A 16,466-nucleotide genomic window follows, 5' to 3' on the forward strand; every position below is an offset into this window, starting at 1 on the left:
TGAGGTGTGAGATAGGGGCAGAAATAACAGGGATACAGTGCTTCAGGAGAAAAGTAGGTGCAGGGTCTAGTCAGCTTGAAGAGGAATTTGATTTCTGTATAACATCTGCAATTAGAGATGGATTAGTTAAGGCAAAGGTAGTCAATGATTGGGTAGACTGAGTTTTCTCACAATTAGAAATAGTCGGTTCATCATCAAAAGTCCTGCATAAAACATCCAACTTTCCCTGAAAGTGGTGCAAAAAAGTGCAACACAAATCATCGGATTCATGTTGGCTGATACTATGATTTTGTGGCTAGATTAGTTTGCTTACCATGCTTAATAGTGCTTTAGACCTATTTTTAGCTTTGTTGATGCTGGAGATATAAGAAGACCGGTCTGCATTCACGGCAGTTTTGTAGTTCTTGATGTAATCAGAATAAACAAGATAATGGACAGTTAAACCTGTTCTCCTGAAAAGACGTTCAAGTTGTCTGCTTTTCGCTTTCAGAGCACGAAGCTCTGCATTAAAGCTGCGGTAGGTAACTTTTGACGCTCTAGCGGTTAATAAACAGAACTGCTTGCGTCTTGCGGAAGAACATCGTAGCCGGAACTACTTCTCTCTGTTTATGTCTATGAAGAATCACAAAGGTACTGGGTTACTCCGCCGCGGTACCCCCGAAGCAATCTAAAATAGTCCGAATATAAACACTTATTATAGGTGCACCCTAGTGATTCAGGACAAGCTAAAAACACGGTTTGGAAAATGGATTCATGGTGTACTCGCTTATTATATACATTTTTCTACATTTTGAACACAAACAAAGTTACGGACCGCAGCTTTGATTGGTTATTTTTTACCGGGAGCGATGGAGTTTCTGCAAATGGCAATAGGACACTGGGAGGAGCCAGAGGAGCTTGATTTTTTCACGGATTATCGGTCTCATATTCTACTGTCAGGACATAATGACAGGTTTAACAAATATGTAAAAAATATATTTTTACAAAAGTTACCTACTGCAGCTTTAAACCAAGGTGAGGAGTGGGACATGGAAACAGACCTGGTTCTAATTGGAGCATTCTCATCCAGGATGTTAGAAATAGAAGAATGATACATATCATAAATCATAGATGGACATGTACAATTTAAAACTTCAGTAACATTAGAGGATGCAACAGAAGCAGAGAATGCACTGATATCAACAGCATTTACATTTACCCTTATGACTATCCAATGAAAATGTATCACAGTTTTGAAAATATCTCTGGAACCTCAGGAACATTTGCATTGCAGGTCTGATGGAGAACTTCCTGGTCATCCACCAGCTCAGATGTAATGGTGTGTTGGAGGGTATCAGAACCTGCTGGAAAGTTTTCCCCAGCAGAATCCTATATGGTGACTTCAAGCAGAGGTAAAGACACCTTTATGCAACCTTCTAATGGGAAATAATGCACCACCTAATCTTCACCATCTTAACATTTTTTTTTTTTGTGGATTCAAAAGAAAATGACCCTCCTCTAAATGTCCTCTAGACACAAAGTATTAAAGTCAAAGTCATAGTCAAAGTCACCTTTATTTATATATCGCTTTAAACAAAATACATTGCGTCAAAGCAACTGAACAACATTCATTAGGAAAACAGTGTCTCAATAATGCAAAATGATAGTTGAAGGCAGTTCATCATTGAATTCAGTGATGTCATCTCTGTTCAGTTAAATAATGTCAAGTCAACGATATCGCTGTAATATCGGTGGACTGTATTAAATGCTAGCGTCATCCCTGAGGGACAGTTCAATGACAACAAAAAGGCTTCTAAAAAGGCTCTGGGCTCTATTGATGTTGACTACAGCCTATATAAGTTTGGACACACAAAAGTAAGCTGTAAAACAAAATCAACCTCAACTTTAGATGGAAAGGCTTTTTTTATAATGTACCTGTGATGAGTGGGGTGGGGCCGACAACCGCGGGAACGGAGCCAGGCAGGTGGAGTGATTGGAAATCAGCAACACTCACCGGTCTCGAGTCCCACAGAGGAGATGATATAAAATAGGAGCGACGACAGTGAAGGACGAGAGAGGACTGTGTTTGGTTTTTATTTAACTGTTTTGTGTTTATTTTGTAATTAAAGTTTCATTTTGATTGTCCGCCGGTTCCCGCCTCCTTATTCCCACGAAAGAAGCCTGGGAGGAAGGAGGAACGCGCTGCCGAAAATCCCTCGCCGCTGGGGTGAACCCGCGGTGCCATCGAGTGGGCGTAGCAGTCGGGCGCTGTGGATGCTCGAGGCGGTGGGCTGGAGTGAGTTGTCGGGGATGGACGAGCTCGCTGCCGGCTGCCCGTGATATGGATATGTGGCTCCCATCCGTGAGGGAGCGGAGGAGTCACCGCCGTTTGCCAGGGGGTCGGAGCCTGCTGCCATCCTTGATGGAATCAGGTGGAGCAGGGAACGGGGGACTCCTGCCGGCTGCCCAAAACCGGAGGAGCCGTCGCTGTCCACCGGGCGGCGGAAGAGTGTCGTGCCATCCACCGAGGGCCATCCAGTGCCACCTCCAGGCACTGTGGAGGAGTTCACCCAGCTGGTGGAGGGCCAAGCGGCAGCGTGCCTGTGAACTGAAACAAAAAAATTATCCTCTCCTCTCTCCCCTATCTCATCTCTGTCACTCTTCATCCTTCCATCTCCTTTTCTCTTGCCCCGTCTATCGTACCCTCAGTTTCCCGCAGGTCACCCTGAGCACACCAGCAGAGTAGGTACCCCCCAGCCTGCGAGGGGCGAGGGGTGATGGGAGTATGTGACGAGTGGTGCGGGGCCGAGAGGCGTGGGAACAAAGCAAGGCCAGTGGAGTGATTGGAAATAAGCGACACTCACCAGTCTCGAGTCCCACGGAGGAGATTGGAAGGATATAAAATAGTAGCGACGACAGTGAAGGACGAGAGAGGACCAGGCCTGGATTTTAATTAATATTGTTGCCAATTAATATTTTAATGATAATTTTTTTGTCACAATAGCTTAAGTGCTCATTGGAGCAAGGGAAGAAGCTCCGAGAATGACAAACAGCAATCAGATGAGAAGATCAAAAAGTGAGTACACGTCTAACTTTACACAATTACACATTTGACAAAACACTACATTAAAAACAGGAAGGACTTTGAGATAAGCCAACTTCTCAACAAAACTGAGGATGAACAGTCTTTGGGAGCACAGCTTCAGGAGAAGATCAAAGAACTTCAGATAAACACTAACCCCAATCTTTCTGATGTGAAATGGAAAAGTAGATGAATAGCTGTGAAAACCCATATCGAAAGATCACTAAATAATTTAATTTCTTTATTTACTTAGGCCCGTATTGAGGAGCTGGAAGAGGAAATAGAGGCAGAGCGATCTGCTCGTGCCAAAGTAGAGAAGCAGAGAGCTGATCCCTCCAGGGAACTTGAAGAGATCAGCGAGAGGCTGACATTAAAAACAGGAAGGACTTTGAGATAAGTCAGCTTCTCAGCAAGATTGAGGATGAACAGTCTTTGGGAGCACAGCTTCAGAAGAAGATCAAAGAACTTCAAGTAATGGCAACCATAATTATTCTGTGTGAAACTGTGACGTAGATGCATAGCTTTGAAAATCCTCATTACCAAAATCACTGAATAAATTATTTTATACTTTCTTTAGGCCCGTATCGAGGAGCTGGAAGAGGAAATAGAGGCAGAGAGAGCTGCTCGTGCTAAAGTGGAGAAGCAGAGAGCTGATCTCTCCAGGGAACTTGAAGAGATCAGCGAGAGGCTTGAGGAAGCTGGTGGTGCTACTGCTGCTCAGATTGAGATGAACAAGAAGCGTGAAGCTGAATTCCAGAAGTTGCGTCGTGATCTGGAGGAGTCCACCTTGCAGCATGAAGCTACAGCTGCAGCTCTCCGAAAGAAGCAGGCAGACAGTGTGGCTGAACTCGGAGAACAGATCGACAACCTTCAGCGGGTCAAGCAGAAGCTGGAGAAGGAGAAGAGTGAATACAAGATGGAGATTGATGACCTGACAAGCAACATGGAGGCTGTGGCTAAAGCAAAGGTATAATCTTGTGAAAACTTAAAAAGTAAATATCTAATATTAGTTTTTCAAAACTACTTTAACTTTAGCAGCATAAAATTTGAAAATTTTCCAAAAGAATCTCAGTGAGTTTATATTTCTTTATTTATGTAGGCAAACCTTGAAAAGATGTGCCGTACAATAGAAGACCAAGGAAATGAGCTAAAGTCAAAGAATGATGAGTTTGTAAGCCAACTTAATGATTTAAATGCCCAGAAGGCAAGGCTCCAAACTAGAAATGGTATGTAAATAGTAAATATACCATACACACTGTAACGGATATGCAGATCATCGATTCATGTGTTTAATTCAGATTTTCCAAATGAAACTCTTTTTGCACCAAGTGCCTGGCCTGGCGCCAGCCTGGCTGGACTTAAATTATTTACGATGCCCATGCGAGCTTCAAAGAAGAAATGAAAACCCCCAACCCAAATTCCTCCAACACACTGGAGACAAAGGAAACCTTTCGTATAAGTTCCTTACTTTCATTTTATTAATAATATGTATTTTAATTATGTTTATGGATTGCATAAAATGGTTAATCCTTGTTATGTGAAGAGTATAAGTTGCAAGCTCATACTTTAGGAAATGTCTCTCCTCACTTTAACTTTAGCCACGTTTCTGCAACCCCCATCTTTGCAGGTCGTAAAACTTTACGACCACCCTGGACACTGGAGAGGAGAGAAGCCAAATCTTCTCCCCAATGCATTCTATGGAATGAATTCGTTACCTGTTAGTTTTTATGTTTTATAAATGTATTACGTATTCCCTTTTGGTACATTTAGATGTTTCCCAACATCTGCAGTGTTATCTTAAGCAAATCTTTAAATGTGTGTAATTCTACATTTGAATGTAACTTCATGTTTTGATCACATATACCTATTATGTTTAGTCTTGTTCTAATCGTCATGCTCTGACAGACCCATTTATCTAGAGCAAAGTAATGAAAAATGTATGTAATCTGAATTACAAACTTGCTAGAATAATCCCTGGAATTTGGACAAGCCCTAGATCTCCAGGGGGTTGTCTTCACAGAGACAAAGGAACTTTTCCCTCCGCTTCAGATCGCGGACTTTCATTGGCTTTTTACGCGAAAAAGGGGCGTGAACCATTTCAAGCCATAAGAACGACCGAACAAGGTCCGCCCTCTCTCTTCTTCCTCTTCTTCTCGTTCTTGGTTCTCGGACACGCTGCTCTCCTGTGCGACCCTCCGCGCGGCCTCGCGCCGCGCTCATAGCGCAAGCCCCCCCCCTCAGCACAGGGGCTCAGAGAAAAAGCCATTTTAATGGCTCCTTTAGAAGCTTTCGTTTCGTTCGTTTCTTTTCTTTTCTTTACTAAGTTTATTCAACTATTCGCCTCTCCACGCAAGGAAGACGAATTCTGGGACATTGTTTGTTGAACCTTTCAAATACCGCGCGAGGACAGAACAAAGGACCACGTGCTCCACGCTCACGCCAAGATCAAGCGCAGCGTGCACGCGCGTCACATGGCCTCCGGCACACGCCCGCTGTTTTCAAAAGGAACACCGCGCAAAGCTCACAAGCTCGACGCCGATCTCACGCCACGCTCACATTGGAACCTCTGCAAGTATCACTTTCTCTATGGAGATTTAAATGCTGCTTTAAATTGTTGCTCTGATCTGATTTGTTGTTGGCTTCCAAAAGTTACTGACTATGATTTTCATACCTGAGCTCCTTATGTGATCTCATTCTATTTTCTCTCTCTCTCTCTCTCTCTCTCTCTCTCTCTCTCTCTCTCTTTCTTTTATTTGGATTCCGTTATGTATTGTATAAAGCTTACTGTTTGTATTGTCGTACGCATATTTACTCTGTGTGATTCGTAGTTTGATGTATTACTAGTTTAATTATTAAAAACCCATATACTGACGATTGGCTTGGACTCCACCCCACTCACATTACGAGTCACTGAGATGTCTGATCTTTAGCTACAAGCTTTAAATTTAGAAACTAAATTTATCATAAGGATAGGATAATGTTTTCATGGCCAGAGAATATTTTTCCTTGAATTATAAGGCGTGATAACTTTATTGAAAATTGATAGGTCAACAGTGGTCTGCTGGACAAACCGCTGTTTGATTTGCAGTAATTTACAGTAAGAGCTATCACAACAATTGATATGAAGAATGGAATATTGACATATTAATGAGTAAATTACAATGCCTTGTAATTATTTATTGATATAGGCAAATTGAGCTATTTTTCATAATCAATCAAATTTAATGTAACTGTCATCTGAGATCTAAATTAATCATATTCCTAATTAATTATTCAAATTCCCTATAGATCATTTGAGTTAATTATTCTGTAAAACTCATTGTTGCTACAACAAAATGCCACAGAACTGTGCAAAAACAAAAGTGATTCAACCCCGCATTACTGACATCATACAACTCTTCTGTGACTATTTGATAAACTATACAGTGTCTCATACTAGGTGAATTTAGCCGTCAACTGGAAGAGAAAGAAGCCCTTGTTTCTCAACTGACAAGAGTCAAACAGGCTTACACTCAACAGATTGAGGAACTCAAGAGACATATTGAAGAAGATGTTAAGGTGTGTACCTACAAAAAAAATATGTTATTATTGTGTATAGATGTGAACATAGCTGTATACAACAGGAAAGGAACATTTTCACTGCAATGATTTTCACTTTTGATTTCAAGGCCAAGAATGCTCTGGCCCATGTGGTTCAGTCTGCAAGTCATGACTGTATGAGAAGGAGCAGAAAGCCAAAGCTGAACTCCAGCATGGAATGTCCAAAGCCAACAGTGAGGTGTCTCAGTGGAGAACCAAATATGAGACAGATGCCATCCAAAGCACTGAGGAGCTTGAGGGATCCAAGTAAATACAGAAAAGAAAATAGTTTTCAGCACCCTACTTTTAATATCACAAATATTAGTAATATTTCATCATTTCATAACACTTTCTTCAGGAAAAAGCTTGCCCAGCGTCTGCAGGATGCAGAAGAATCAGTTGGGGCAGTGAACTCCAAGTGTGAAGGTGAAGTAGAGGACATCATGATTGATGTGGAGAGGGCAAATGCACTGGCTGCCAACCTTGACAAGAAGCAGAGAAACTTTGATAAGGTAAGAAATATGTGCATAACTTATAAACCTAAACCTTGAACCATGACCTTTGCTGATTAGCAATGACTACATTTACTCTGCAGGTCCTAGCATGGTGGAAACAGAAGTATGAGGAAAGCCAGGCTGAACTAGAAGGTGCTCAGAAAGAAGCTCGTTCTCTCAGCACTGAGCTGTTCAAAATGAAGAACTCCTACGAAGAAGCTCTTGATCACCTCGAGACACTGAAGAGGGAGAACAAGAACCTGCTATGTAATTGACACTTTTATTTGTTTGCTAAGGTTATAAGAAAAGAGATGCAAAGTTTTACAATTCTTATTTTTAGAAACCCTTTAGAGGAGATTTCTGACCTCACTGAGCAACTTGGAGGGACTGGAAAGAGCATTCATGAACTGGAAAAGGCAAAGAAGACTGTGGAGTCTGAGAAAGCAGAAATCCAGACTACACTTGAAGAAGCTGAAGTACTGTTACTTAAAACTGTCAAATCAATTAATTTCCTAACATGGTAAGCATTAAACGATTTTCTTGTCAGTTTTACACAATTCTTACTATAACTACTATCTATCAGGGTACGCTGGGTCCAAGATTCTTAGTGTGCAGCTGGAGCTGAACCAGGTGAAGTGTGAGAAGGATGGAACAGATCAAGAGAAACAGCCAAAGAGTGATCGACTCCATGCAGAGCACTTTGGACTCTGAGGTTCGGAGCAGAAATTAGGCCCTGAGAGTCAAAAAGAAGTTGGAGGGAGATCTGAATGAGATGGAGATCCAGCTGAGTCATGCCAGCCGCCAGGCTGCTGAGGCCCAGAAACAGCTCAGGGACGTCCAAGGACAACTCAAGGTATCTTTTTGTTGGGAATGCACCCATACTGGTTTTTATACTCGTTCACATACTCCTTGAAATACTCAGATACCACACAGCATGTAAACAGTGTTGTGTCCATGCAAAGAAACACAGACCATAGAACAAACAGAAAGCAGAATCGAGTTATTATAAACTAAGAATGTCTATGAAGTACATGTATTTAATTTATATAATTTTAAACATTTGATTCACACCTGTATAGCTATAGAGGTGTGCAAGCTGATAAGCAAAGCATTTCATATGGATTCAGCGTGCGGCGGCTAAGATGAACAACGTTGTCGAGTAAATATCCCTTTCTCACAGATATCACTGGAAAGTAGGGCTGTGAATCTTTGGGTAGACAGCAAATCAATTTGATTTATGATTCATAAGTTTTCAATTTGATTTAAGAATGACTTTTGCAAATTAAAAACAATTTAATTATAACAACAATGGAGACAAACTACATACATAACTTTAAGAACCAACAAAGAAGAACCAAACAGACAGGACTTATAAACACATGGAACGTAGTCAGGGAGAACAGAAACAGGTGGGGAGTATTCAATTAACTAAACAAGAAAAGGAACATTACCAAACAAGGAAATAACAGGAGAAAAGATGTCTATAACAGTGACATTACTCCCCTCCTTCTGGAAGGCTCGTCCTGAGCCGTAATACCGGGAAGAGGGGGGCGGGTGCCCTGGAGGTTGGTGCAGGGCAGGAATAGGGTAACGTCAAGGAGGACTTCCAGGGCAAAGCAGGGAGCACGGGGAGCCATGGCGGTGCAAGGAGCTCGAATGGCCATGGCAGAGCAGGCAGTTTGGGTGGCCATGGTGGAAATGGAGACTCAGCAGCCATGGTGGATCTGCATTCTCGGGGGGCCATGGCGGATCTGGATACTCAATGGGACATGGCAGAGCAGCCTCAGAGGCCACGGCCCCAGCCCCTGCCTCAGCCTCTATGGCTGGATCCCTACTAATCCCCCCTCCCCCCAAAAAAAAATACTTGGGGGAACTTATGGGCTGAGAGCAGACACTGGAGCAAGCTCTGGGGCTGGAGCTGACACCGGAGTGAGCTCTGGGGCTGGAGCCAACACTTGACTTAACTGGGGGTCAGGAGGCTTAACAGTGAACCTGTAGCCCTTCCTGGGCTGAACAGTGAAACCGGTCTTTGGCTTAACTGGGGGTTCAACTGGGCTGAACGGTGAAGCCGTTCTTTGGCTTAACTGGGGATCGGGAACCCCTCCTGGGCTGAACTGGGGATCGGGAGACCATTTTGGGCTTAACTGGGGAACAGGAGCCCACAGTGGGCTTAACTCTGGGTGCTCAGGAAATGAAGAAGGGACCAGTGGATGGGAAGGAGACTTAGGAGACAAAGGAGGTTCAGGAAAGTCTAACCCACTCTGACCCTAGAGTGGAATCTGGGGAGAGAATGGGTGCTGAGAAACCTGAGGTTAATGCCATATCCATTTGATCTGAGCCGCAGGCTGGCACTAGAGTTTGCTCTGGAGGAGCGGACCTGGCTGGAACCAGTGGAGCTGAGGGAGAAGGAGAGGAGCCGTAAACTCCAGGGAAAATGCCATATCCAGAAATCCATTGGCCTCTGCATGCGAGAAGTATGCTCTTGAGGGCACTTGTGAGGAATAGGCCTTCGAGGACACATACAAGGAGCATGCTCCAGAAGGCATATGCGAGGAGCAGGCAATTTAATGTTTCTGGGGCTTGCCATATCCACCACTTGTGGGCTGGCCACAAGTGTCATCGGCTTGTGGACGGCGGCACTGGCTTTGCTGCATGTGGTGGCCTTGACCTCACCGCAGGCTGACGCACTGACTAGCTGAGGAAAACAGTTGAGCTCAGGGGAATACTGGGGTGGTTGCATTTGGCCAGGCAGGAGGAGCTTTTGGAGCAGTATGTGGAGGTTCCCAGCGCGAGGTAGCGCGTGATAGCGATTTAAACAAAATACATTGCGTCAAAACAACTGAACAACATTCATTAGGAAAACAGTGTCTCAATAATGCAAAATGAGAGTTAAAGACAATTCATCATTGAATTCAGTGATGTCATCTCTGTTCAGTTTAAATAGTGTCTGTGCATTTATTTGCAATCAAGTCAAAGATATCGCTGTAGATGAAGTGACCCCAACTAAGCAAGCCAAAGGCGACAGCGGCAAGGAACCGAAACTCCATCGGTGACAGAATGGAGAATTTTTTTTTATCACATATATGATACATGAATTAAATGGTTAGTTCACCCAAAAATTAAAATTGGCTTTAGTTTTACTCACCCTTGAAGCATCCTATGTGTATATGACTTTCTTCTTTCAGATGAATCCAGTCGGAGTTATATAAAAAATTTTCCTGGCTATTCCAAGCTCTATCATTGCAGTCAGTGGCTGTTGCAGTTGAACAGTCCACAAGTCATCAAATCCAGGGGGTGAATAAAGGCCTCCTGTAGCAAATCCATGTGTTTTGTAAGAAAAATCTGCATATTTCAAACATAATAAACACTTTACTATCACTTCAGTTATCTGTCATTGGCGGAAGCCATTCCAGCAAATGACATAGTCAGACTGCATAATTAGTGACGAACGTGGAGAGAGAACAAAACAAAACACTGGTCGTGAATTAGAATTCCTGGGTGCTAATTCTGCATCATATATATATGTACTAATTAAGGATTGAAAAAAAACAGCATGCAACTTAACTGATCTTTTTGGTTACTGAAGAGCAAGGATGAAGAATGAAGATGAGCCATCACACCACATCTACAAGCAATCATACAATATGACTTACTTGTGCTGTGTCTTATACATGCATTAAATACAGTCTCTGAAGCCCCTCTCTGTTTGTGTTATTGTAGCTAAACAGGTTGATCACGGAGGAACAATGCCAAGATCACAGGATCTCAGGGAATGCAGAAATTAATAAAAAAAATACCTTCAAGTCAAGTCACCAAGTGCTTTATACAATACAGATTGTCAAAGCAGCTTTACAGTGTTAAACAGGAAAATAAAGTTTCACTGATGCATACAAAATTCAGTCCTGTTGTGAAGCAACTCTAAAATAAGGACATTAGTATTCAGATTTTTTTTTTCAGTTAAAGTTAGCTTATTTTTGATTCAGTTCAGTTTAATAACTGTGTTAAATTAATCAATTATGTAATGAGTTTAATTCATTAATAAAACAGTTCTGAAGAGAACAATGTATATCATCATCCATTCTGGTTCAGTTCTCTTCCAATAGTGTCAGTGCAGTTATATGGAGCCAAAAGAGTATCAATAAAGATAAATGCACACACTACATCCACATATGCACACATAGGATTCATACATGCACACACATAATTTATAAATACACACACAGTATACACAAATGCGCACAAAATTCACAAATGCACATACAAAATGTAAAAAGCACAGAAGATTCACAAATGCATACAAAATTCAGAAATGCACACAAAATTCAGAAATGCACACACAATTCAGAAATGCAAACAACATTTACAAATGCACTCAAGATTCACAAATGCACAGGACAAGATTCAGAAATGTATTTCTGATGCACACACACATATATCTTGATTTACAAACTGCTTGCGGTCTGTGAACTTCACTGCATTTGTGTGTGAATTTTGAGACTCCTCTGACTTGGCTTGACACACAAATGCCTTTTTTTAAACAGGGAATGATCTGCAACCAATCAGATATCTCCCTTGTTTGAGCCAATCACAAGAATGCACCCCACGTGGGGGATTGTTTACTTGTAAGCCAATCAGCGAACGACTCACTTTCCTCAGCGAACAACTCACTTTCCTCAATCAGCGAACGACTCATTTTCCTCAGCGAACGATTCACTTTCCTCACGCAGCGAACGACTAACTTTCCTTAGCAAACGACTCACTTACCTCACGCAGCCGGCGACTCACTTTGCCCAGCCGGACACCCACTTTGCGCAGCAGGAGAGTCACTTTCCTCTCGCAGCGAACGACTCACTTTCCTCACGCAGCGAACGACTCCCTTTCCTCACGAGTCACGCAGCGAGAGACTCACTTTCCTCAGCGAACGATTCACTTTCCTCACCCAGTGAAGTTGAGCAAACGATTCCCTTTCCTCATGCAGCGGCGACTCACTTTGCACAGCCGGAGAGTCACTTTCCTCTCTCAGCAGACCACTGACTCTCTCTTCATGTAGGGACCGAATATTATAATTAAAGTGACTTCTATATTGCATCCAAAAGAATATTTAGATATACTTAAAATATTCAAAAAGGTGTATTTTTTTTTTTACTTTCATTAAAATATTTCAATAAAATGAAATAATTGCCTATTGCAAATTTATGAATCCATGGTTAACTTTTTTCTGCAGTCACAGTCTGGGCTATATGTATTGAGACATTTTTAAATTTATATTTTGTAAAAAATAATAAAAAATAAACCTGAATTGTAATCTAAACATCTGTATTTCCATACAATTTCATAAATAGGCTGTGTGAACGCGTTCATGTGATTGGCTTATAAGTAAAGAACCACGTGGAGTGCGTTCTTGTGATTGGCTAAAAGAAGGGAGACATCTGATTGGTTGCTGATCATTCCATGCATTTGTGTGTCAAGCCAAGTCAGAGGAGTCTCAAAATTCACACACAAATGCAGTGAAGTTCACAGACCGCAAGCAGTTTGTAAATCAAGATATATGTGTGTGTGATTCAGAAATAAATTTCTGAATCTTGTTCTGTGCATTTGTGAATCTTGAGTGCATTTGTAAATGTTGTTTGCATTTCTGAATTATGTGTGTATTTCTGAATTTTGTGTGCATTTCTGAATTTTGTGTGCATTTGTGAATTTTGTGCACATTTGTGTATCCTCTGCGTGTATTTATATCATTTGTGTGCATGTATGAATCATGTGTGTGCATATGTGAATGTAGTGTGTGCATTTATCTTTATTGAGACTCTTTTGGCTCCATACAATTAAGCTGTCATTGTTATGTTATGGGACACAAATATTATGTGTCCCCAAATTAGTAAGCCAAAGGGTGACCGTGGCAAGGAGCCCAAACTTCATTAGTGACAGAGAAAAACACCTTGGGAAAAACTAGCCTAAGTTGGGGGGGGGGGGGGGGGGTCAGTTCTCCTTTGGCCAGAACAACCAACATAGTGTGGTTTAATTCCAGGTTGCAACGCAAGACATTTTATGGATTGGTATTATTCAGAAAATGCATCCAGTTCCATCTTCTTTAAGATTGAATACACCACATGGTGAAGTGATTAAAGCTGGCAACAGGGTCTATGCAGAGCTTGAAGTGTATACTTTTAAATGAAGTAAGTCATAACGAAAATGAGTAATATCCAATAAAGTCATCTGTATGAAACCAACAAGAGATCGTGTAGGGGCCTGCACAAACTGGGACAAGTTCAGTGCATCCAGTTGTAATTGTAAGGATGATGGAGGGTCAAACATATCCCACTTCAAGTCCCCTAACAATATAAATTTAGAAGAGATGTACGGAGCATTTATTTCACTTAAAACAGTCAAAGCACATGCAGGAGCAGAGGGCAGTCTATAACAACAAGCTACAATGATAGAGACATTTTTAGATAAGATGATTTTCAAAAGTATTAACTCAAAATGTTTAGGAACAGATTTTGAGATATTTACTGAACACTGTAAATTATCCTTGATTAAGCCATGATTCAGAGGTGACAAGAATATCAGGATTTGCAGTATGAAAGTATGCAGTAAGATCAGCAACTTTAGGGAGAAGATTAAATATGTTCAAATGCATTAGTCCAAGACCTTTACAATTGCAAAAACAGTCAGAAGTTAATGTTTAGATCTGTTTGGCAAGATATCAGAAAATGAACAATCAAATGACCTGGGATTTGACTCTGTCAACGTCATCTCTGACATTGACAGAGATGACGTTTAATTAGATTGTGTGAGATGAGCCAGCCCTTTATCGTATCTTTATCCTAACAGTACTTGTCGCAGAAACTGGAAAAACAGAGATCTCGTAAACATCAAGATAGCCAACACACAAGTCAAGTAAAGTCAAGTCTGCTTTATTGTCAATTCTTCCACATGTACAGCACATACATACATAGAGATAATTAAAATTGCATTACTCTTAGACCCTTGGTGCATACAGAAAACACTAACAGTAGAACATTAAATACAGATAATAAAATTATAAAATATAAAGGAAAACTATACAAATATACAAATAGGTCATGTAAAAAAGAAAGATAAGTAGAGCAGCAATAGGCACACAAGTGAAGTAAATGATGAAGATATAATTATTGTTCTGGTTAAAGTGTCAATGCTGAATGAGGTAGTGAGCAGACCAATGCTGTGCAAAGTGTTTGCTGCAGGTTCCAGTGTATTAGTGGGAGCTGGTGGGGGGGGGGGGGGGGATGGGGGGTCAGTGGTGCATTTGGAAAAAGGAGGTCAGGATGGAGTTCAGCTTCCTGACAGCCTGATGAATGAAGCTGTCCTTCAGTAGCTGTGTGATGGGTGGGTGGGATCTCCTGGGATGCAGAGGGCTTTACAGGTGAGACGGGTTCCATAATTGTCCTGCAGCGGGTGGAGAGAGATGCCAACTATCTTCTCAGCTGCTCTCACTATGCGTTGAAGGGTCTTCCGACAAGACGCGTTGCAGGCACCATACCACACAGTAATGGATGGTGCCTCGATTGTACCTCTGTAGAAGGTGCACATGATGGGGCCGGGGCTCTGGCTCTTCTTAGTTTGCGGAGGAAGTAGAGACGCTCCTGTGCTTTCTTGTACAATACACTGATTAAATGTAATGTTCTTGTCCAGTGCTGCGGTGCTGTACCAAACAAAGGACCAGTAGACACTACTACATCCAACTAGACACTGGATCATCAAAAGAGCAACAGATCCCCCAACTCGTCGTCAAAAGTCACACAGAGAGCTGATAAACTTGTTCCAAAGAATATTTTTTTAAAAAACATTAAATGCACCAGCATTACTGAAAAATTAACACAAAAACAGAAATAAAAAGGAGACATGTAACGTGTAACCAGCTTGTTGCCATCTTGGAGGACTGTACCATCTAAAGTAATTATTGCAGGTAAAGAAGTTTAGAAGGTAAATTTCATACAAGTATTTGGGTACAGTTATTGATGATTAAGTTAAGCTGGGTGAAAAACAAATCTTATTGTATCAAAAGCACAGAAATTTTTATATTTATTGAAGAAGCTTAAGTCCTTTGATGTTGATAAATCTATTTTGATCATGTTTTATAGATATTTTATTGAACTTTCTTGACTTGCTTAATAAATGATCCATCTCACATTTTGTATTCAGAATTTGAACTGCTCCCCTCAGGTAGACGATATAAAGTGCCAAAGTGTAGGACTGTTAGAGCTTCTAGATCTGTTGTTTCAAACGCAGTCTTGGTTGGAAACAATTATTTGAAACAAAGGTAAAGGTGTACTATACATTTTAAAACTATATTTTAATATATAAAAAATGGTGCATTGTTAATACCCATGGTTTTGTTGTTGTGGTTGTTGTGATATTTTAATTTAGCAGTTTTGCCACAATACAATTTGTCTGTTTGTGAGGTTGATGCTGTATAAATTGCCTTGTGAAGGGACAAATAAAGATATAACTACTACTACTAATTAAAAAAACGGAAAGTGTTCCCTGAAAACGTATGTTATGATTAGATCATTACTCAACATTCAAATGAGACTAATTTTAGCTTAAAATCTTCAGTAAATCTTTATAATAACTCTCATTAATTAATCAACAAACATTATGTAATGTTTAACATATCATTAGTTAATATATATTCATATAGCTATTAAAAAAATAACATGATTGTTAATGTTTACTAATGTAAATATGAATATCTAATGATTAACAGATCTTTAAATAAAGGGGGCCTATTATGCTCTTTTACGAAGTCTTGGTTTTGTTTTGGGGTGTACTAGAACAGGCTCTCATACTAAGTTGTTCGAAAAACACATTATTTTTGTGCAGCTCAATCAGATCTCGTCCCATTCATCAGTATTTGTGATATCACAAATCCCAGAAAAAATGCGTTGTAGTTTTTCATAAGTGATTTCTGTGAAATAAAATATCTCCTTTTGAAGTGGACTTTGAGGTTTGTAACTTTGCAGATATTATTTATGCTCAAACAGCAAAACTACAGACTAACTAATGATGAAAAAGCATAAAAAGAACCCTTTTAATGTTACTTGAAAATTACAAATGTCATTAAGCTTTCAATTCATATGATCAAGCACTTTTTAAAAATCTACAAATTAATTTAACAGAAATTATGCAATGATTACAAGCTTATTTGTACTGATTTGTACTTTTGAATGCTAACAAATGTCATAAAACTTCAGTTCACATATTAGCTAATGCCCATTTTTACATTTACAAATGTTGTGAAAATACAAATTAATTAGTCATTTTAAGTACTTCAAAAACTATGCATGTTA

General features: G+C 40.6%; 1 pseudogene; it reads left to right on the forward strand.

The window, feature by feature from the left end:
* Positions 1-1,028: 1,028 nt before the first annotated feature.
* On the forward strand, positions 1,029-8,047 carry LOC113098036 (myosin heavy chain, fast skeletal muscle-like; annotated as a pseudogene).
* Positions 8,048-16,466: the final 8,419 nt, after the last annotated feature.

This window comes from Carassius auratus, unplaced genomic scaffold, assembly GCF_003368295.1.
Source record: "Carassius auratus strain Wakin unplaced genomic scaffold, ASM336829v1 scaf_tig00216390, whole genome shotgun sequence".
Classification (NCBI taxonomy): domain Eukaryota; kingdom Metazoa; phylum Chordata; class Actinopteri; order Cypriniformes; family Cyprinidae; genus Carassius; species Carassius auratus.